At 41.7% G+C, this 22703-nt stretch overlaps 1 protein-coding gene across 5 annotated transcripts in view; it reads left to right on the top strand.

Moving 5' to 3' along the window:
• Positions 1-63: 63 nt before the first annotated feature.
• NUMA1 (nuclear mitotic apparatus protein 1) overlaps positions 64-22703 on the top strand; it is a 76382-nt gene continuing 53742 nt past the window's right edge. For 2 of the 5 annotated variants that reach the window (XM_055320547.1, XM_055320539.1), the window contains exon 1: positions 11374-11572. The gene's annotated coding sequence lies outside the window, so the exon portion shown is untranslated. The other 3 variants (XM_055320545.1, XM_055320546.1, XM_055320542.1) reach the window with 3 other exon arrangements.

The raw sequence follows: 22703 nt of genomic DNA, 5'->3' as shown, positions 1-22703 counted from the left end.
CTAATTGTGCGCTCACAGCGCTGGCGCGAGCCCGCGGCAAAAACGATCCCGTGGAAGCGTGAGGCGGAGCGGGAGCGCGCGGCCAGGTAACCGGCGCGGGCCCGCGGCTGGCGTTCGGTCTGGGCACCCGCAGGGATGCCCGGGCCCAAAGGGGGTGCTGGAGAGGCGGGTGCGAGCGGAAGGCCTGCTTCATAACCTCCTCTGACTGGGGAGACTCTATCGGGGGTAAGGTTTGTGAGGAGGGGGGCATGTCCGGGGGGAGGTGCCGGCGTGCCTGGGCGGGGAGGGTCTGTTTGGGGGCGTGTCGGTGGAATTCTGTCTTCGACCGGGGTGGGGGTGGGGGTGGGGGTGGGGGTGGGGGTGCGAGTAGTGCGTGTTCCTGAAAGGCTTGTGACCCAGAGGTCCCAGGGCAGTCTCCGCCTATTATTGTTAACAATAGTAGTAGTAATACTAGTAGTGAACATTTTCCGAGCACCGACTACGTTTCAGACACTCCCTTTATGTGGATCGTTTAAAAATATATTCCTAATTGTCCTATTATCCTTTATTACAGATGGGGAAGCGGAAGTATTTTATAATGCTTACTTGGCCAGGATTACATAGCTAGTGCATGGCTGTCTTCCATAAGGAGTAGAGGCTAAGGGGCTATGTGGGGGTGCGCCTCGTCTTGGACGAGACACCTGTTTTGAGCCTCACTTCTCATACATAAACAACGAACTTACCTGCCTTACCTTATTTCTTGGGGTTGTTCTGCGGGTCAAATCAGGTAAGTTGTTTCATGGAAGCATCTTGAAATGCACAAATCTGTGGCTGTAAGTGACTTTGTGAAGGTTGTGGGTGGGAAAGAGCCTAACTGGCTTGATGCTGCCTCTTCTGGGTGCCCTCTCTTGCTTACCCGGCCCGGCCCACTCCGCCCGGAAGTCCTTCTCACTTGGAATTCGAAGAGTGTCTGCGTGTCTGTCCTTCTAGGTGGAGACAGTGTCTTTTGTCCCCGTATCCTGATGCCTAGGCAGGTGTGAGTGAAACCTGCCTTGGCCATTAACATACACTTTGAAATGAGCTTTAATGTTCCGAAAGGAAATAAATAGCCTGGCCTTCCCATCTTCATTTAGTGGCTTTTGAACCTCTGTATGCTATCTTTTTGCCTGGAATGGCACTGCCTTCTAAAAATGTGATATTTACTTGCTTTAATCCATGTTTCCCTCTCTTGGTCTGTTGCCTGGTCCTGTATTCCCAAAGTTCTGGAATGACAAGTGCGGTACTTTGTGGTGGTCAGAAACCTTGGTGGTAAAGGAATTGGGTTACCTTGTGGAGATCTTTACTGCTATGAACATTTGGAAATCCAGAGGGAATATTCTTTCCATCAGTAGGGATGCATGTATGTGTTCCCTCCCTCTCTGTTCCTGTATGGTTCTCCTGTAGAGGAAGAAGCACATACTTCTCTGTAAAAGCTTCCAAATTACTCTTTTCTTGGCCTAAGTTCAAGTAAATGACTAATTGTAATGCCTGATTCTTTTTTTTTTTTTTAAAGATTTTATTTATTTATGAGAGAGAGACACGCAGAGACACAGGCAGAGGGAGAAGCAGGCTCCATGCAGGGAGCCTGACGTGGGACTCGATCCTGGGTCTCCAGGATCACAGCCTGGGCTGAAGGCGGCGCTAAACGGCTGAGCCACCCGGCTGCCCTGTAATGCCTGATTCTTCATCTAATGCCAAAACTATACTCCCCCAAAGCTAGAAGATCTTACCTGAAAGCTCATATGAAAAGCACTTCTATTTAGAATGTTCTTTTTTATTTATGGAATATTAAAGTGAGAAGAATGCCTTGAGTAGTACTTGAGTTCTAGAACTGTTAGGATGAGGGAAAGCGGATGAGGGAAAGCCCTGCCACAGGTGGCTAAACAGAGCTGGTCTGGGAATGTTTTGACAGCTGTGTCTAATAACACCCTATGGTCATTAAGTGTGTTGGGGGTCATTTATTTCAGCCTCTTACTCAGTGTTATGCTAAACATATCAAAAGGTGTTGTCTGAATTCAAAAATCAAAATGAGCACTTACAATGATGAGACCACTCCCTCAAACAGTCTATTTCAATATCGAACAATCCTAAGTAGCAATAATTGTTATTGTAATAGTATTGTTTTGTGCGGTCAGTGGTTACTTCATTTTACCCTAATATGCCATTTGTTTTTTCACCATTCTTTCTTGAATTTTATTCCTTTCGTATTAGACAAATATATCCTTCAGATGTTTTCTTCAGTGAGGGTCAACTGGTGGTAAACACTCTTTGTGGAAACATCTTTATTGCCCCTTCAGTCTTGACAGTTTAGCTGGGCACTGGGCTTCCATTATTTTCACTCAGCATTTCGAAAATGTTATTTTACTGAAATTTTGCCTTTTTGTTGTTACTTTTGAGAACTGTGTTCACAGTTTAACTATCATGTTGTAGGTAACCTGCTTTTTTCCTTTGGTTTAAAGATCTTGTTTGTGTTTTGCAGTTTCATTACATGGTGTGGATTTGATTGTGTCCTACTGGGGGCTTACAGTGATTCCTCAATCTGAATTTTCATACCTTGCATGACTTTTTTTTTGTTTTTTTAAAGATTTTATTTATTTATTCATGAGCGACAGAGAGAGAGGCAGAGACACAGGCCGACGGAGAAGCAGGCTCCATGCAGGGAGCCTGATGTGGGACTCGATTCCGGGTCTCTAGGATCCCGGGTCTCTAGGATCCCGGGTCTCTAGGATCACGCCCTGGGCTGAAGGCGGCGCTAAACTGCTGAGCCACGCGGGCTGCCCTTTTACGACTTTTGTAAAAAATTCACTCATTCCCATTTTATTTTATTTTATTTTATCTATCTATCTATCTATTTATTTATTTATTTATTTATTTATTAAATTTATGATAGTCACAGAGAGAGAGAGAGAGGCAGAGACATAGGCAGAGGGAGAAGCAGGCTCCATGCACCAAGAGCCCGACGTGGGATTCGATCCCGGGTCTCCAGGATCGCGCCCTGGGCCAAAGGCAGGCGCTAAACCGCTGCACCACCCAGGGATCCCCTCATTCCCTTTTTAAATAGTGCTTCTCCCAGATCCCATATTTAACTTATGTTGGACTTTTTTATTCTGTCCTCTACATCTCTTATCTTTCATGATTTCTGTCTCTGTTACCTCTGGGTAATTTCTTTAAATCCATCTCCTAGGATACTAACTTACTCTTCAGCTAGAACTAATTTGTGTGTGTTTTTTAAAGGGAGGGAGAGAGAGAGAAAAAATCTTAAGCAGCCTCCATGCCCAGTGAGAAGCCTAATGCAGAGCTCAATCTCATGATCCTGAGATCATGACCTGAGCTGAAATCAAGAGTTGGATGTTTAACTGCCTGAGCCACCCAGGCGCCCCCTGATTTACTTTTTGAGTTCTTGTTTTTTTTTTTTTTATTAATTAAAAAATTTTTTTTAAGTAGGCTCCATGCCCAGCTTGGAGCTGAACACGGAGATGAACTCACACCCCTGAGATCAAGACCTGAGCTGAGATCAAGAGTAGGTCCTCAACTGACTGAGCCACCTAGGTGTCCTGAGTTCTTATTTCCATTAGCTTTTTCATTTTTAGAAGTACTCTTTGGTTCATTTTCAAATCTGCCTCTTTGTTTTCCATGGTATCATTTTTGTCTCATGTTTTCAATTTATATAACAATTTTAAATAAACTTGTAGTCTCTATCATGCAGAATTTTCTGAAGTTTTTAGGAGTATAATCCTGCCATTTGTTTTAACTGACTCTTGCCTATGATGAATTGTGTCTTCAAGTATTTAGTAGTTTTGGATTGTAAGCTCATATTCAAAGGATTATCATCTATGGTAGACTTATATAGCTTGGGTTGAGGTCAGTTCTCCAAGAACAGTTCTTTTTTTTTCCAGTTTTCTTTTAAGTAAACTTTCTTTGAAATAATTTATGTACAGTAAACTATTTAAGTAAAAAGTGTTTTGATAGATGTATACACCTATAAAAAGTTGCCACAATCAAAATATAGAGCAGTTCCATCACTCCCAAAAGTTTCTGTATGCTGCTTCTTTACAGTTCGTGTTTCCCTTCACCTTGGCTCAGGAACTAGTGTAGATGAATTTGTGTTTTCTAAAATTTCACGTAAGTCAGATCATAGAGTGTGTATTCTTAGGCCTAGTTTCTTTCACATAGCATAATGCGTTGTGAGATTTATCCATTTAGTTGCATATATCAGTAATTGGTTGCTTTCTGTTATGTAATATTCTGTTGTATGATTATATCATGTAATGTTTATTATTCAGTGTTAGTGGACATTTGGTTTGTTTCCAGTTTGTGAATAAAATTGCTATGAGCATTCATGTACAAATCTTTGAGCGTTTGTGTAATTTCCTTTATTTTCAGAGTGGACTGGCTAAGTTGTATGGCAGTTGCATGTTTAACTTTTTAAGAAATTACCAGTTTTCCAAAGTGGTGGTACCATTTTGGCAATATGTAAGAGTTCCATTTGCTTCATATTCTTTCTTTAAAAAAGAATTTATTTATTTATTTATTTATTTATTTATTTACTTATTTATTTATGGGGGGGCTTGGTGGAGGGGAGGGGCAAAGGGAGAGGGGAAAAAGAATCTCTAGCATCTCCTGGAGTGCAGGGCTCCATCTCATGACCCTGAGATCATGACCTGTGCCAAAATCAAGAGTCAGATGCTTAACAGACTGAGCCATCCAGATGCCTCTTGCTTCATATTCTTACCAATCCTTGGTATTGTTGGCCTTTTTTAATATTAGCCATTCTCATGGAGGTATAATATTATCTCATCATGGTTTTAATTTGCAATTTCCTGATGACTGATGATGTTGAGCATCTTTTCACATATTAACTGACCATTCATATATCTCCTGGAGAACTTTGTGTTTGCTTATATTGAGCACTCAAGGCTATTCCCAACCTGGAACCAAAACATATGCAAGTTATCTCTACTCACAGATTTCCAGGTCACAAACTTAGGCCACAAAACAACTATGGTTTTGAGTTACTAGGAGAGTTTTTCCTCCTACTTCACTAGGTGAACAAGATAAGCTTCTTTATTTCCCTGTGGACAGATATTTTTCTTTCCTGATCTTTTTATTGACTGTCTCAGCCTTTATACAAGGATCTCAGTTGCTCTTTGTAGGCCCAAAATCTGTCTCCTGGACAAGGAGGAGGTTATAAATTCTTTATGTGGCTGGGACAGCTATGCTGTCAGGTCACACTGTTCCTGGGATTTCCCTTACTTTCTTGTAAGCTCAGTTTACCTATGTATCAGGATCCAATCAGGAAAGTAGAAACCACACATAACTATTTTAAGAGTGAACTCAATAAATGGAATTTATTTATTTATTTATTTATTTATTTATTTATTTATTTATTTTTAAAGATTTATTTATTTTTATTTGTGATAGAGAGAGAGAAAGAGGCAGAGACACAGGAGGAGGGAGAAGCAGGCTCCATGCCGGGAGCCTGACGTAGGACTCAATCCCAGGACTCCAGGATCGCGCCCTGGGCCAAAGGCAGGCGCCAAACCGCTGAGCCACCCAGGGATCCCCTGGAATTAGTTTAAATCCTTGTTGGAGGGCTAAACGTGCAAAATGGGGATCTTAAAGTAATTTTGATGTAATAACTGCATTAAACAGCTACCTCATCTAGGACTGAAAAACAAAGGGAGGAACAGTTGGAGTTATCAGAGCCTAAGAAGTCTGGAGGGATCTGGAGGAACTATGCCCTGATTCTCTGAGGAGAGGGTGTTGCCTGGTGCTGCTGGTTTCTCAGGTGCTCCCAGGAAGGGCCTGGAGGAGCCAGGTTTGGTTGAACTCTGCTCGGCACCTGGTGCTGGTGCCTCTCAGGGAGTGCAATGGGGCTGGTTCTGGCAGTTTAGAAAGAAGTGGGAAGGAACCAACTGCTGTGGTCAAGAAGGAGCAAGCCATAGGAAAGAGGAAGTTCCTGCCTTCCATTTTCCCTTTAGCACCTCCTGTTGACAGATCCTAACAGGGAGCTGGCTGGTAAAGGTGAAATGGGGTTGGCGGAGTCCAAGCCCCAATGTCACAGAGCCGGGTAAAACAGGGCAGGTGTGGAGCTGACAGACAATAAATTGGCACAATCTAAAAGATGTTTATTATATTTTCCCAAATATCCGGATGTATTTAGTAGGAAGATTTTCAGGTTATCTGATTTATCATATCAACAATCCTAGCAATAGCTAACGTTCTTTTTCTTTTTTTTCTCAGTGTATACTGTGAGCCAGGCACTAATTTAAGCACTTTACATGAACTGCTTCCTAAAATTGTATAAGGTGAATACTGTCATCATTACTATTCCCTTTAACAGGCAAGGAAACTGAGCCACAAATAAATTAAATAATCCACTCGAAGCCATACAGTTTGTAAGTGGTGGAGTTAGTGTTCTAATCCAAGCATTCTGGGTTCCATAACCCACATTCTTAATTTCTTTATTATGCTGAAAGTTTTTCCCTATGTCCAACCAAAATCTCTCTTCCTGTAATTTCTACTCAATAGTTCTGTTTTTGTCTTCTTGCAGGAGAACACCTGTTTTTCTCTTCACCTGCATGACAAGCACGCATATATTTGAGAAACGTTTTCATGTTCTCCCTGCTAAGTATCTGTAGTTCTTCCCTCATATTTGCCGTGACACAACTTTTAGACCTTTCACTGTAGTTGTCATTTGTCAGCTGCATATACTCTGACTTTGCTGTTTATTTGTTTGTTTGTTTGTTTATTTATTTGACTTTGCTCTTTAAAGGTGGGGCACAGAGTTGTCACACAACCTGAGCCTGTATTGATATTTTGGATAGCTCTGTTACATTCATGGTTCATTGAGAGCGGAACAGCCTCTCCCTTCATCTCCCAATATAGGCAGCCGGCTCCCTCGCCTACCCCAAAACAGCCTTTTAAATATGAACCGCTGTACCAGCTCTCTACCATCTTGTATAATTTGATTGACTTCTTTTATTCTGAATGCAAGCCTTCATATTTAATCCTATTGAATTGTATCGTGTTGCTTTTGGTAACTGTTGAGATCTTTTTTTTGCCAGATCAGATCTAAAAACGTATTTTCTGTCCTTCACAGTTTATAATTCCAAAGGTTGACAAGCAGTCTTTGTATGTTTTCATTCTGTCTTTGGTAAAAATGCTAAAAATGTTAGGTTTGAGAAGCAGGCTCTGTGTTACACCACTATAGATATTTGGTCGGTGGAAGTTTGGGATGAAGAGTTTTGGTTATTCTTTCTGCTAAATGGGTGGAGGAGCTATCTGGAAAGGGCACACTATCTTGGCTGTCAGTGAGGGGAGGAAAGCGTCAAGGTTAAGGGTTGGCCATTGGGCAGTCAGTCACCCTAATAAGGGACCACTTGGCTAAAGTAAAATGATCTGGTGGCTGTAGAAGGGAAAGAGCGCATATCGCACAGCACGCTTCTGGGTTGAGGCCTCTGTTGACAGCTGTGTCAGCTGCCCTTTCTATCCTATTTAAGGGCCGATTTCTCTGAAGCCAGTGCAGGAAATGCCAGTGATTCAGCCTTGCAGATTTCTCTGCCTTACTGCAGCTGAGGACTGGTTTGTATGATGAGTAAAGACTGTGTATTTCAGGCATGTTTATTTGATCACTTGAATGCCTTCCTGTGACTGGCCAGACACCCTTGTTTTGCAGGTTGTCAAGTTTTTGGTACCCTGTGGCACGGTGGATGCAGCGTGACCCCAGCTCTGGGTCCTTTGCGTGGGTAGCAACTGTATTCTGCCCTGTAGGTGGGCATTTGTCAAGTGTCTGACTTCTGGATGGCCTGTGAGGGGCAAGGTAGTAATAGCTTTTACCTACTTTTCTATTCTTCCTGTGGTGTGATGGTCTGAGTTTGAGGGAAATCTCTGGCTTGCTGAGAGTTTGCCACTGAACCCCTCATGAACTGCTGCAAAGTGGACTCTGTCTTGTTGCTGACCTCTGAAGCCCAGTTTCTTTCGGCAGTGAACAAATAAGTAAGGAGTTTATCTCTCTCTCTCTCTCTCTCTCTCTTTTTTTTAAGATTTTATTTATTTATTCATGAGAGAGACAGAAAGAGAGGCAGAGACACAGGCAGAGGGAGAAGCAGTTTCCATGCAGGGAGCCCGATGTGGGACTCGATCCTAGGTGTCCAGGATCAGGTCCTGGGCTGAAGGCGGCGCTAAACCCCTGAGCCACCCGGGCTGACCGAGTTTATCTCTTAATGTTTTATCTCTTAAAGAGCTGAGTATATAAAGAAGTGTGTGATACAGGATTTTCCTCCTCACCAACTGTTTAAACCTACAGATACTTTACAGGAATAATAAATATATAAGTTCAAACCTATTGATACTTTTTTTTTAAGATTTTATTTAATTATTCATGACACACACACACACACACAGAGGCAGAGACACAGGCAGAGGGAGAAGCAGGCTCCACGCAAGGAGCCTGATGTGGGACTCGATCCTGGAACTCCAGGATCACGCCCTGGGCCAAAGGCAAGCACTTAACCACTGAGCCACTCGGGTGTCCCTTTTTTTTTTTTTTAAAGATTTTATTTACAAACCTATTGATACTTTATGAGAAAAATAGAACAAATTATATGCTTCGCTTAGATTCACCAGTTGTGAACATTTTGCTGCATTTGCTCTCTATCCTTTATTTTTCTGAAACTTTTGACTGTTAGACGTAAACATCATATACTTCATCCTAAATATTTCAGCATTGTTTCCTAAAAACAAGACTGTCTTCCTGTATAGCCACAATACAGTTAGCACTCAAGAAATTTAATTTTGATTCAGTAGATCCAATGTATAGTACTTGTTCAGACTTCTCAAATCTTCTCAGTGATATCTTTCATAGACTTTTTTCCTTTTTTTTTTCTTTTTAAGATTTTAATTATTCATGAGAGACACAGAGGGAGAGGCAGGCTCCCTGTTGGAAGCCCAGTGTGGGGACTTGATCCCAGGACCCTGGGATCACTCCCTGAGCCGAAGGCAGATGCTCAACCATGGAGCCACCTAGGCGTCCCTCATAGACTTTTTCAAATCAGCCTTCCTAAGAAGGATCATGCTTACATTTAGTTGCCATGATTTTCTCGTTATCATGCCCCTTGAACAATTCTCTAGTCTCTTAAGTGAATTTTTTTTTGTCTACCATAGTATTGACATCCTTAAAGAGTTTAGGTTAGGTTATTGCAGAATATTTTTCTTTCTTTTTTTTTTTTAAGATTTTATTTGCTTATTTATTTGAGAGACAGAATCTGAAGCAGAAGTGCAGAACCTGATGAGTAGGTTGGTCCCACAACTGCCAGATCATGACTTGAGCCGAAACCAATAGTTCAAAGCTTAACCGACTGAGCCACCCATGTGCCCCCAGAATATTTTTCTTTTTCTTTTTTTTTTTCTTAATTAGGATTTGTATGATTGTTTTCTTTTGATTAGATTCAGGTTAAACATTTTAAGTAGAGCGGGCAGCCTGGGTGGCTCAGCGGTTTAGCGCCTTCAGCCCAGGGCCTGATCCTGGAGACCTAGGATCAAGTCCCACGTCAGCCTCCCTGCATGGAGCCTGCTTCTCCCTCTGCCTGTGTGTCTACCTCTCTCTCTCATTAATAAATAAATAAAGTCTTAAAAAAAACATTTTAAGTAGAGCTATATAGGTTAATAGAGTAGTGAAAAATCCTGTATTACTCACATGGATGGACTCAATATTCAGTTTTTCATGACCATATATAACTGAGCATATGATTTTGTTGTCTAGTATGTAAGCCTAATAGAAATTGAGAGAAGAGGGAACTCAGTAAGACTGGGAATAAGTAGGAAAGACTTTCACAGGAACATGGATGGAATTTGAGGTAGTTGGAGTATGGTTAGATAAGCTGCTGTTTGGGTTTCCTATCCCACTATTAAGATTGTATATTATGAAAAATGAATTTTTTCTTCAGAGCTTATTTTTAAAAGATTTTGTGGGGGTCCCTGGGTGGCTCAGTGGGTTAAGCATCTGCTTTCCACTTAGGTCATGACCCAGGGTCCTAGGATTGAACCCCACATCAGACTCCCTCTCCCTCTGCCTGCCACTCCCCCTGCTTGTGCGCTCTCTCTGTCTCTCAAATAAATAAATAAAATCTTTAACCAAAAAATAAATAAATAAAAAATTTTATTTATTTTACAGAGATTGAGAATATGAGTAGGGGGAGGGGGGGAAGGGGCAGAGGGAGAGAGAGAATCCCAAGCCAACTCTGTGCTGGGCATGGAGCCTGATGCAAGGCTCTATCTCATGACCCTGAGATGGAGCCTGATTTGGGACTCAGTCTCAGTACCTTGAGATCATGACCTGATCCAAAATCAAGAGTCAGATGCTTAACCAGTTGAGCCACCTAGGTGCCCCTCCTCTTGAGAGTTTAGAGCTCTGTATCTTCTGTGGTGTTTGTACTACTGGGAATCCTATTTTTTTTTTTTGTTTATTTTACTTATTTATTCATGAGAGACACAGAGAGAGAGTGGCAGAGACATAGGCAGAGGGAGAAGCAGGCTATCTGCCAGGATCCCAATGCAGGACCCAGTCCCAGGACCCCAGGATCATGACCTGAGCCAAAGGCAGATGCTCAAGCACTGAGCCACCCTGGCGCTCCTGGGAATCCTAATATTTTAGAGCTCTGTCTTTGGCTTCAGGGCCCAGCATTTTGCCCCTGCCTAACCTTGGGGAAGTTTCTTCACTTGCAAACTAGAAAGAATATTAATAACTATTTAAGAGGTTATTGTGATGCCCAAAGTGTAATATTGCATTCATATTTGAATTAAAATATTTGAATGCCTTTAGGTGGGGACAGCATTCTGGGTTCTGCCAATTGCTCTACTGGAGAATCCATTTCTTTTACGTGCCTGACTCCTGAAGGTATTTAAATTTACCACTGCAAAAAAGCTGAAGGCATGGAAATGAGAGAGGCTCGTGCAGAGAGAAGTGGGAAGACTGGCTTGATTAGTTTAGAGTGTACACTGAGATAATGGGAAATAGGTTGAATAAATGACTTGAGGCCATATAATGGAGGACTCAAAAATTAGGCCAGATAATTTAGGTATGATGCTTTAGGGAGAAGAAAGCCATGGAAGAGTTTTGAATAGGAGAAACACACTTGGAAATGAGAGTGGAATGGAGCCTCCTGAGGAAGAACCTTTCCTGGTTTGGAGACCAGAATCCTAATAGGGCAGGGCCTTCCCAGTGCTGACCAAGGAGAGGTGGGGGTGTGGTGTGGTGTGGTTTGGTTTGGCAATCTTACCACAGGAGGCCAGAATTTCTGCCCCAGTGACTCTTCCTGCTCTGCGACTGACTCACCCCGTTGACCTAGGCTGCATAGCTTCCCTTCCGGTTGCTGTCTGATCTACAGAACGATGGGGCTGCCTAGGATGATATGAGGCTGAGCTGACCAACAGTGGGTGGGGTGGGAGAATGAACAAGCATTCCTGCCCCTTTACCCATTCCCTGGGTAGATGCTAATTCTAAGCCAGACCAGGGATCTCTTTGTCTGGGTTTGAAGAAGCTGTCCACCAGGAGGTAAGTTCAAGATGGTTCCTGTCCTCTCTGGTTTTTCGTAGATCAGCTTTTTCCTGAACAGAAGCTTTACTCTTTTCCTTTTCCCTGATTCATGTTCTTCATAGTAACCTCCTTTCAGTTATTTGAAGCACAGGGGTTATTGCAGGAGGTTGGAAGAGAGGTTTCATAGACATATATTCTTGTGTGTGTGTGTGTGTGAGGGGGAGGTGTCCAGAGGTTTCATTGATCCCTGCTCTGAGGTGGATTATTATCCAGAAGTCTTGTGAGCTACGTACTATAATGGCTCATACCCGTAGGGGTGATTACAGAGAGGTATCCTGGTCTTAAATCATCATTTCTCAGCTACTGGGTTTCAGAACAATGTGGTGTGCTTTAGTGTCCCAAGTTACTTCCTTTCCCTTTGAAAGACAGCAGTGAGGAGCACAGAAGAGGGAGGAGTATGGATTAGAATAGGTTTGTGGATTATGCTAGAAGTCAGGGTGACTGGATTTCTAGTCCTGACTGTTGGTAACCAGCTATGTGACTAGAGATAAATTGCCTAATCTGGATGGACTGAAGTTCTCTTAATGTAAAAATGAACAGTTTGGATTATATGATCTGGAAGATTTCTTTCAGGGTCAAAATTTATGGTTATATAATGTATGACTGTAAAACTATAATTAACATGTGACATATATTGCACATATCTTATTCCCTTACTTATAGTTGTGGGACACTTAATAATATTTGTAAATTTGTTCTCCTCAAGGTAATTGTGTTCTCAGCCTTTTTTTAAAATTTACTCTGGCGATGCTGCCAATGCTCAGCATTTTTTTGGCTTCTAAGACAATCTTTTGAATATCCTCAGAAGTAGAAAATCATCACTTTTGCTTGGTGGATTCAGTTTTTGGAAACAGCCAAAAGATACTGTGAGCCAAAGAGTCAAGCAAGGCAGTACATTTTTTGGTGAAGAATGAGTTGTAAACAGTAAGACTTAATTTTTGTGTGTGTCTCACATGGAGTAGACTTTAAAGGCCATTTCCAAAGGAGTGTTTTCACAAATATTTTGAGCGATGGTAATATTGTTAGAATAAGTAAATAACTTCCTACAGAGACTATTTTGACTGCAGTTTTCATTTGATTTAATAAGCTTGGAAATGTTTGTTTAAAAAGGTGTCACTTCGGGACGCCTGGGTGGCTCAGTGGTTGTGCGTCTGCCTTTGGCTCAGGGCGTGATCCCAGGCGCGGGATCGAGTCTCGCATCAGGCTTCCTGCGTGGAGCCTGCTTCTCCCTCTGCCTGTGTCTTGCCTCTCTCTGTGTCTCTCATGAATAAATTAAAAAAAAATGGTGTCACTTCCTTTATACTCAGTGGTATAAATGCCTGCTTCTCGGCCAAGGTGACTAGATAGTTTGAGAAAATTCACCTTTCTCATGGTAGTCCTCCCAAATCACAAATGGGATTTGAGGGCTGAAAGGGATTGGAACATGCTGGCATAGGACACTAGCTGACAGGGTGTTTGCAGTCCCATCTCCAGAAGACTCAGTCACAAGTCCTTCGGCTGCAGCACCCACTGTGCACCAGCATGCCAGAGCCCATTCAGAGGGCATGGCTCAAGCAGATAGTTTGATAGTTCCAGTCTTTTTGTGGGAAAAAATGATATATCAAGTTACTTCATTGATTTTTTATTAAATTTAATATTTTTGGTCAGCAGTTGGGTTTGAGAAACAGTGAGGATAGTCAGGGGGATGGAAAGAGGGGGAAAGCAGACAGCCTATCTTGAATGCATTTGAAATAGACTGGTGTACCCTGGAATCTGTTCCTGGAAACAGTGGTCTTGTTGATAACTAGTCAGTAAAATAAGGTGTTCGGCTGTGTGGTCAGAAGATTGTCACTAAGTCACTATATGATCATTTGAAATTCTTCTTTAGGCCTCATTTTCCTCATTTTGATATTGAAAGAGTTACATACTAAGAGTTCTAGATCTGAGAACAGGTAGGCCTAAGGAGATTTGAGGTGGGAAAGTACCTACTTGTTCTAAGTTCCTTGACTATTAGATGAGTTCAAAATTCAAAAGAATTTTTAATTCCTTTTTAGCCTCTTAGTGATGTTGCTTTAGCCCTTCAGTTATAGTGATGTTGCTTTCTACGTGCAGTCAGGGCTGAGTGATCAAACGTGAAGTAGCTATTTAATGGGAAGCAGGCACTAGGAGCTTTCTGCTGAAAAACAATCACAGGACATGCTGATCCTGAGAGAAGTCATTCCCTGGTAGGACCTATTGTTTGAAGGAGTTGGGGGTGAATTTCATCCAAATGGACAGTGTGGATATTGTGATTTAGGAGATTTAGAGACTTTGTTCCCTGCTGTGGTTAATTTCAAGTCTTTCTCTAAAGGGATTCTTTTAATGATCGGTGCAGTGGGCTTCATTTAGAGAAAAAGCCCCAGGTAACCACAATTCGAGGTTAAATGGCCAAGAGCAGAGCTAGAGAGAAAGTGGCCTTCTTAGTTGCTTTTCCATACTTTAGGTCCTATAGTAACCTCAAGGAGAGAATAGACTGCTTGGTGAGCTCACTAGGCTGGGAGATTTGGGCTCCAAACAGAGTAGGAGGATCTGTAGAATCCACACCTCTTAATCGCCCTATTCCTCTTCTTTCCCTCAGTGCCCTTTAGTTTTAATTAGGATTGTGTAAACATAGTCAGCTTGCCAGTCCCCTTAAAGTGGCAGGTCTATGACATTTTCTGTTGGTCATTCATGCTATGTAGGTGACTTTATTTATTTATTTTAAAGATTTTATTTATTCATGAGAGACATGGGGCGGGGGGCAGAGACACAGGCAGAGGGAGAAGCAGGCTCCATGCAGGAAGCCCGATGTGGGACTCAATCCCAGGACTCCAGGATCACGCCCTGAGCCACCCAGGCTTCCCCATAGGTGACTTTAAATTAGAGGAATTGCCCTCTTTGACAATGGCTTCCCTGGCTGCCTTGCCGAAAGAATTCATTAGATTAGGGCCAGTTTGCTGTCATTCAGTCAGGCAACATTGTTTAGCACCCACTGTGTGCTAGCATTGTGCTGAAATGGAGCTGGTAAGTGAATGAGAGTGTTTCTGCTTTCCAGAAGCTTCATCAAGTGAAACATTTGCAGCTAAAGGAGACCCAGAGAGGAATGGAATAAAGTGTATAGAGGAACAAGCAATAGTAGGAACACATAAAGGAGAGGACAGTTGTTTTTGAATTGGGAAAACAAGGAGAGCTTCTGAAGAGAGAAGGCATTTGAACCAGGTTATAAAATGTGAATTAGGTGTTCAGTAGTTTTAGAAGAAAGAGCATTTTGGAGGAGGTCACAGCATGGGCAGAGGCACAGAGCTTGTTTGGGAAAAGTATTCCTGAGATAGAAGATATTTTAGAGGAATGAGCTGGAGATAGGCTGGAAAGGAAGTTTGATGGTTGGATCTTAAAGAACTTTAAATGTCATGTTAAGGAATTTGGATTTTATTCTGCATGGAGTTAGCTGTTGAAATTTTTTTAAGTTTATTTTTTTTTAGTAACCTCTACACTCAACATAGTGCTTGAACTCACAGCCTAGAGATCAAGAATCACAAGCTCTTCTGGCTGAGCTAGCCAGGAGCACCCTGAAAAACAATATTTTTTTAAGATTTATTTTTAGAGAGAGAAGGAGAGTGAGAGCACACATGAGCTGGGGGAGGGGCCCAGGGAGAGGGAGAAGCAGAGTCCCTGCTGAGCAGGGAGCCCTACCCTGGGCTCCATTCCAGGACCCTGGGATCATGACCCAAGTGGAAGGCACCCAGGATCCCTGTTGACTTTCTTCTTGTTTTTTTTTTTTTTTTTTTTTTAAAGTAGGCTCCAGGCCCAGTGTTCAGGAGTTAAAGTCACAACCCTGAGATCAAGACCTGAGTTGAGATCAAGAGTCAGATACTTAACTGAGTCACCCACGTGCCTGGCCCCCTGAATGTTTTTGATGTGAGGAGTATCATAATCCAATCCATGTTACTTAAGTATTAGACTGTTTTTTTTTCTTTAAAAAAAAAAACCAAACGATTTATTTATTTATTTATTTATTTATTTATTTATTTATTTTTATTTATTATTTTTTAAATTTTTATTTATTTATGATAGTCACAGAGAGAGAAAGAGAGAGAGGCAGAGACATAGGCAGAGGGAGAAGCAGGCTCCATGCACCGGGAGCCCGATGTGGGATTCGATCCCGGTCTCCAGGATCGCGCCCTGGGCCAAAGGCAGGCGCCAAACCGCTGCACCACCCAGGGATCCCAATTTATTTATTTATTTGAGAGAGTGAGAGCAGGATGGGAGGGGCAGAGGGAGAAAGAATCTTAAGCAGACTCTGCACTGAGCTTGGGCTCATTATGGATCCCACGACCCTAAGATCAGGACCTGAGCTGAAACCAAGAGTCAAACACTTAACTGACTATGCCACCTAGGTGCCACCATCTGTTTTAAGTATAAGGTCTTAGATTTAAGGGTTGAGAAGGTGCTGATCCTGGGTCTTGAGTAAAAAGTTTGTCAGGTGTCTCAGTATAACTTGATTCCTCAGTCACATTTGTGAAAGCAGCTCCAAAAGTAAGAAGGCAGAAAATGATCAACATTGTCCCTCTAAACTGAGCTTCTCTACGCCCCAAAGATGAAAGTTTTCTTAGACATATGCCTTCTGTAGTCTTCTTGCTAGTGGGTTGCTTATTTCTGCTAATCCTGTATACAATCCTATACAGATTTCTCACAAAGAATGGACTTTTGATTATACAGTGGAAACCAAAGATGTTTTTTGAATCTGATTGAAAAATATTATATATTCATTGTAGGAAATAGGAAAAATACAGGAAAGTATAAAGAAGAAAACTAAAATTATCCATAACCCCACCATTTGTAGAAAATCACTTATTCCCATTTTAGTATTTCAGTGTTTTGTACCTCTACATATTTCTGTTTTGCATAGTCCGAAGTCATATATTACCTATAATTTTGTATTCTGCTTCCCAGTTACCATTGTTTTCATTGTATAAACTCATATAAATTTAAAATGTTGCTGAAACTATAAGGATTTCTAATGGCTATATAATAGTTTATCATAGAGGATTTTTATATAGTGCTTTCAGTTTTTCTATTTTATTTTTTTTTTAGAGATTGATTTATTTAGTCATGAGAGACACAGAGAGAGAGAGAGAGGTGCAGAGACATAGGCAGAGGGAGAAGCAGGCTCCTTGCAGGCAGCCTGATGCAGGACTCGATCCCAGATCCTGGGATCATGATCTGAGTCGCCCAACCTCTGAGCCACCCAGGCATCCCTCAGTTTTTCTATTTTAAACAGTACTGTGATACTTTTATACAAATTATAGAAGTAATGTAACAAGTAAGTCCCCTACACTTAACCCTTTATCCTAATTCTACTCTGCAGAGATAACCATTTTTATTTACTAATAGTTTTTATATTACCTTTTAAAATTTTTTTTGAAAAAGATTTTATTTATTCATGAGAGACACACACACAGAGAGAGAGAGAGAGGGGGGGGGCAGAGACACAGGCAGAAGGAGAAGCAGGCTCCATGCAGGGAGCCTGATGCGGAACTTGATCCTGGGTCTCCAGGATCGTGACCTAGGCTGAAGGCTGCGCCAAACTGCTGAGCCACCCAGGCTGCCCTATATTATCTTTTTTTTGAGAGAGACTGCTCAGGAACAAGGTGGGGAGGGCAGAAGGAGGGTGAGACAGAGAATCTTAGGCAGACTCTTTGGAGAGTGTGGAGCCCAATGCAGGACTTGATCTCACAACCCCAAGATCATGACTGAGCCAAACTCAAGATCGATCCCATGCTCAACCTACTGAGCCACCCAGGTGTCCCTTCATTATTATTAGTTCCTGGTGTAAGTTTGTGTCTATTTTTTTTTAAGATTTTATTTATTCATGAGAGAAACAGAGAGGCAGAGACATCGGCAGAGGGAGAAGCAGGCTCCTTGCAAGGAGCCAATGTGGGACTCGATCCCTGGACCCTGGGATCATGACCTGAGCCAAAGGCAGATGCTCAACTGCTGAGCCACCCAGGGGTCCCTATATGTATATATTTTTTAAAGATTGTATTTATTTATTTGACAGAGCACAGATAGGCAGAATGGCAGGCAGAGGGAGAGGGAGAGGCAGACCTTCCACTGAGTAGAGAGCCGGATGCAGGGCTCAATCCCAGGACCTTGGTAGTGACCTAAGCCGAAGGTAGATGCTTAACCGACTGAGCCACCCAGGCGTCCCTGATTATTTTCTTATGCTATATGCTATATGCTGCAAAACACAAAAAATAAGGTTTTAAGGACAAAAGTAAAAATGACCTGTAATTCCACAACTCAGAAATAAACATTATTTGCTATATATCCTTATAAATTTATATACACAGATTCACACAAGTATACAGGTATATATGTATGTATGATACACATTTGTATATGTAGTTTAAAAAATAAATTTGGATCATACCATATCAAATTTTATGTCTTTTTAAATTCTACATTGAGTATTTGTCATTAAAATTTTAAATATTTTTATTTTTTATTTTTTAAATTTTAAATATTTTTAGTGACTGTATAAGGTTTCATCATGGATGTATCATAATTTATTACTTATTTTTTTCCAGTTTTTCATAATGATTAATATATATATCTTTATTTATATTTTAGATTAGTTTTATTTCTGTGAATGGAATTATTTGTTCAAAGAACGGGAGTTTTTGGGATCTCTGGGTGGCTCAGCGGTTTGGCGCCTGCCTTTGGCCCAGGGTGTGATCCTGGAGACCCAGGATCAAGTCCGACGTCAGGCTCCCTGCATGGAGCCTGCTTCTCCCTCTGCCTGTGTCTCTGTGTGTGTGTCTCTCGTGAATAAATAAATAAAATCTTAAAAAATATTAAAAAAAGAAAAAAAAGTACGTGAGGTTTTTTGTTTTTGTTTTTTTTAGTAATCCCACTTTTAAAATTTGGGGTAAGGGGGATCTCTGGGTGGCTCAGAAGTTTAGCGCCTGCCTTTGGTCCAGGGCATGATCCTGGAGACCCGGGATCCTCCTGGCGTGGAGCCTGCTTCTCCCTCTGCCTGTGTCTCTGCTCCTCTCTCTCTCTCTCTGTGTCTATCATGAATAAATAAATAAAATCTTAAAAAAAAATCTGTAAAATTTTGGGTAAAATGAGCATAACAAAATTTACCATTTTAACTTTAAATTCATGATTTAATTTCAATTCACAATTAAGTGTACAATTCAGTGACATTAAGTCATATTCACAATGTTGTACAGCCATCACCACTATCCATTTTCATCATCCCAGACAGAAACTGTGCCCATTAAACAATAACTCCCATTCCATCCTTCCCCAGCCTCTAATGCCACTCTTTTACTTTCCATTATTATGTATTTGCCCATTCCAGCTACCTCCTAAATTGGACATACAATTGGTGTTCTTTTCTGTCCTGCTTACTTCACTTAGCATAATGTTCGAATATGAACATCTCTCAGGTTCTTTTTTTTTTTTTTTTAAGATTTTATTTATTTCTTCATGAGAGACAGAGAGGCAGAGAGAGAAGCAGGCTCCATGAAGGGAGCACAATGTGGGACTCGATCCTGGGTCTCCAGGATCATGCCCTGGGCCGAAGGCAGGCACCAAACTGCTGAGCCACCTCTGTGTTCCTCTTTTCAGGATCTTTTTTTTTTTTTTTTTTTTTAAGATTTATTTATTCAGAGAGAGAGGCAAAGCCACAGGCAGAGGGAGAAGCAGGCTCCATGCAGGAAGCCTGACATGGGACTCCATCTGGGTCTCCAGGATCACACCCTGGGCTGCAGGCGGCGCTAAACTGCTGTGCTACCAGGGCTGCCTGTCAGGTTCTTAATATATATTGCCAAATTTCTTTTCAGAGAACCACTTAAAAAAGGCCTTCTTACTTGAATTAGAAAATGCAGTATTCTTTCTTTGACAATTTTTCATTCCAAGTATTAGCTTAAGTTAACTTTCCTGGAGGGTATGATAGCTTCCTTGCCATTATCATATAAAATCAAAATTTGAGAGAGGATGGAAGGAGAAAGAAAGTGTGTATGTGGGGGTCACTGTTAGGTAGCCTCATTTGCTAACATTTTTGGGAATGGAAAGGAGATAAGGTACCCTCAATTCCCCATTTGTAAAATTGGGATGATGGCATCTTCCCTTGCTACAAAAATCGAATGGCCTAAAATTCCTGGTAGAAATGATTTAATTTCATGTCCTGGATCTTCAGAATAGTAGGCTTTGCAGGGGAGGATCAGCCTACCTTTCCCACAAAGGTTAGAGCCCTAGCTCTTAGCAATTGGCTAGACATGCTAGAAGTGTTGAGCTGCTTCCTAGTGAATCTTCTCTCTACAACCAGAAGAGGATAGACATCTATGTTGTGCTGTGTTGGGGGGCTATGGTGGGGATGTTTAGCAGCAGAGATAACGTAGCTTACTTTGATTTCATTATCATTGTAGTGTGTGAGTGGGAGCTACATTGTTCATCAGTGTCACTGAAGGACATCAGGAACCAGGCCTGTTTCCCATTAGTTGAAATTAGACAAGAAGATGAAGAATAAATAGTTCATTGGAAACTCATTAGTGTCTCAAGCCAGAAGTAGAGGGATATCTTTGGACTTATTTGAGTGTTTTAGACTTTTTTCAGTATTAAAAACCAGACCTATAGTTGCATATAAATTTTGTTTAAAGATTTATTTATTTATTCATTTGAGTGAGAGACAGAGCCTGCACACGTGTGGGGTGGAGTGGGGGGGGGGCAGAGGGAGAGGCTCTTAAGCAGACTCCTTGCTGAGTGTGGAGCCCTATGACACAGGGCTCAGTCTCATGACCCTGAGATCATTACCTGAGCTGAGGTCAAGAGTTGGACACTTAACCAACTAGCCACCTATGTGCCCATATAAATTCCATTTAAGATGAGCCTCACTGTCTAAAATAACCACACACTATTGAGTTGGACAACAACTAATCTCCATAAAGAAACTGTTCTTTATGGGCACCTGTGTGGCTCAGTGGTTGAGCATCTACCTTCGGCTCAGGGCATGATCCTGGGGTCCTGGGATCTAGTCCTGCATTGGGCATCTCGCAGAGAGACTGCTTCTCCCTCTGCCTGTGTCTCTGCCTCTCTCTGTGTCTGTCATGAATAAATAAATAAAATATTTTTAATTTTTTTAAAGAAACTGTTCTTTAAGGCAGCCCTGGTGGCTCAGCAGTTTCGTGCCGTCTTCAGCCTAGGGTGTGATCCTGGAGACCTGGGATCGGGTCCCACATTGGGCTCCCTGCATGGAGCCTGCTTCTTCCTCTGCCTGTGTCTCTGCCTCTCTCTCTCTCTCTCTCTCTCTCTCTCTCTCTCTGTCTCATGAATAAATAAATAAAATCTTTACAAAAAAAACTATTCTTTAGATGTTCAATGTAAGTTATTGTTTTGTTTAAACCCAGGTAATAAATATTTGAGGCTTTGCAGGCTGTGTAGTTACAACTACAGTTTACCCTTGAATGACATAGGTTTGAACTACTTGAGTCCACTTATAGAGGGATTTTTTGGATAAATACAGTATTGTAAATGTATTTTCTCCTCCTTATAATTTTCCTGGTAACATTTTCTCCAGCTTTATTGTTTGGTTACAGTATTAATACATATAACTTTTACAAGATAGGTTTTAATTAGTTGTTTATGTTATTAGTAAGGTTTCCAGTCAGTAGTGGCTATTGATACTTCAGTATTTGGGGTATCAGAAGTTCTGCATTGATTTTCAGCTGCACAGGGTAGTGGGGATGTCAAGTGATTTGGTACCCCTAACTTTTGCATTGTTCAGGGTTTTCTTTATTCACCTCTGCAAGTCATAGTTTGTTGACCTTCAGATAGTGGGAAATATATTAGAATATATTAGTCAGAAGCCCTAACTGTTCAAAAACTACAGCATTTTACTCAAGCTTTTTAAAATATGAGGAGTCCATTATATACTAATATGGAAACATGTCAAAGAAATTTTTATTTTTATTTTTTTTAAAGATTTTATTTATTCACGAGAGACAGACACACAGAGAGAGAGAGAGAGGCAGAGACACAGGCAGAGGGAGAGCAGGCTCCATACGTGGAGTCCGACGTGGGACTCGATCCTGGGTCTCCAGGGTCAGGCCCTGGGCCGAAGGCGGTGCTAAACCGCTGAGCCACCCGAGCTGCCCTCAAAGAAATTTTTAAGTGAAAAAGGCAAATTGCAAAACAGCATACAATATGATTACAGATATGTAGACCAAACATGCACTCCTTGTGTCTTTATTTACACACCTGCATGTATACACACACATACACCTATATGTATCTCTGTACACGTACATACATGTGTATGTTTGTACATACTTAGGAAAGGTTACAACAAACTTGTAACAGTGGTCACTCTGAGGAGGGGGGTGTTGGTGAATGTGGGCAAATGGGGAGTTTTACATTTTACTCTCTCTATATATATATCTTTTTTTTAAGATTTTATTTATTTGACAGAAAGAGTACGAGCAGAGGGAGTGGCAGGCAGAGGGAGAGGGAGAAGCAGGCTCCCCACTGAGCAGAGAGCTGGATGTGGGACTGGAGCCCAGGACACTGGGATCATGACCTGAGCCAAAGGCAGACCCTTAACTGACTGAGCCACTCTGGTGCCCCTACATTTTACTCTATATATTCTCTATTATAATATTTCATAGTGATAATTATTCTTTTTCCTTCCTACTTGTTTGGATGGCTGGTGGGCCCATCTGCACTTGGCAGGGTCAGGAGTGTGACAAAGTAGGATGAATTCCACAAGCCAGCTCTGCCCACATCAGTTGAGTGGGAAGCAGCTGCTGAGACCAGAACAAGGAACATATGTATTGGTTAGGGGGGGGGTGGGGGGGCTGTGCGCAGGTGGCTGGGAGAGGCAGCCAAGACAGACCAATTCTAATTTACCAACAGTAGGTATCACATGTCATGCCTTGACATTCTCCAAGTTGTTTTGCCCTCCTTTATCATCACATTGGACCCTGAGGAAAATTCTATGAGGAAGTAAGGCAGGGATGATGACAAAGGAAGCAATGAAAACAGTGGACAAGAATGTGTGTGTATAGAAATTTTTTTCTTTCATTTA

This window comes from Nyctereutes procyonoides, unplaced genomic scaffold (assembly GCF_905146905.1).
Source record: "Nyctereutes procyonoides isolate TBG_1078 unplaced genomic scaffold, NYPRO_anot_genome, whole genome shotgun sequence".
Classification (NCBI taxonomy): Eukaryota; Metazoa; Chordata; class Mammalia; order Carnivora; family Canidae; genus Nyctereutes; species Nyctereutes procyonoides.
Note: the sequence above shows the minus strand (reverse complement) of the source record. Positions and strands in the feature narration are given on the sequence as shown.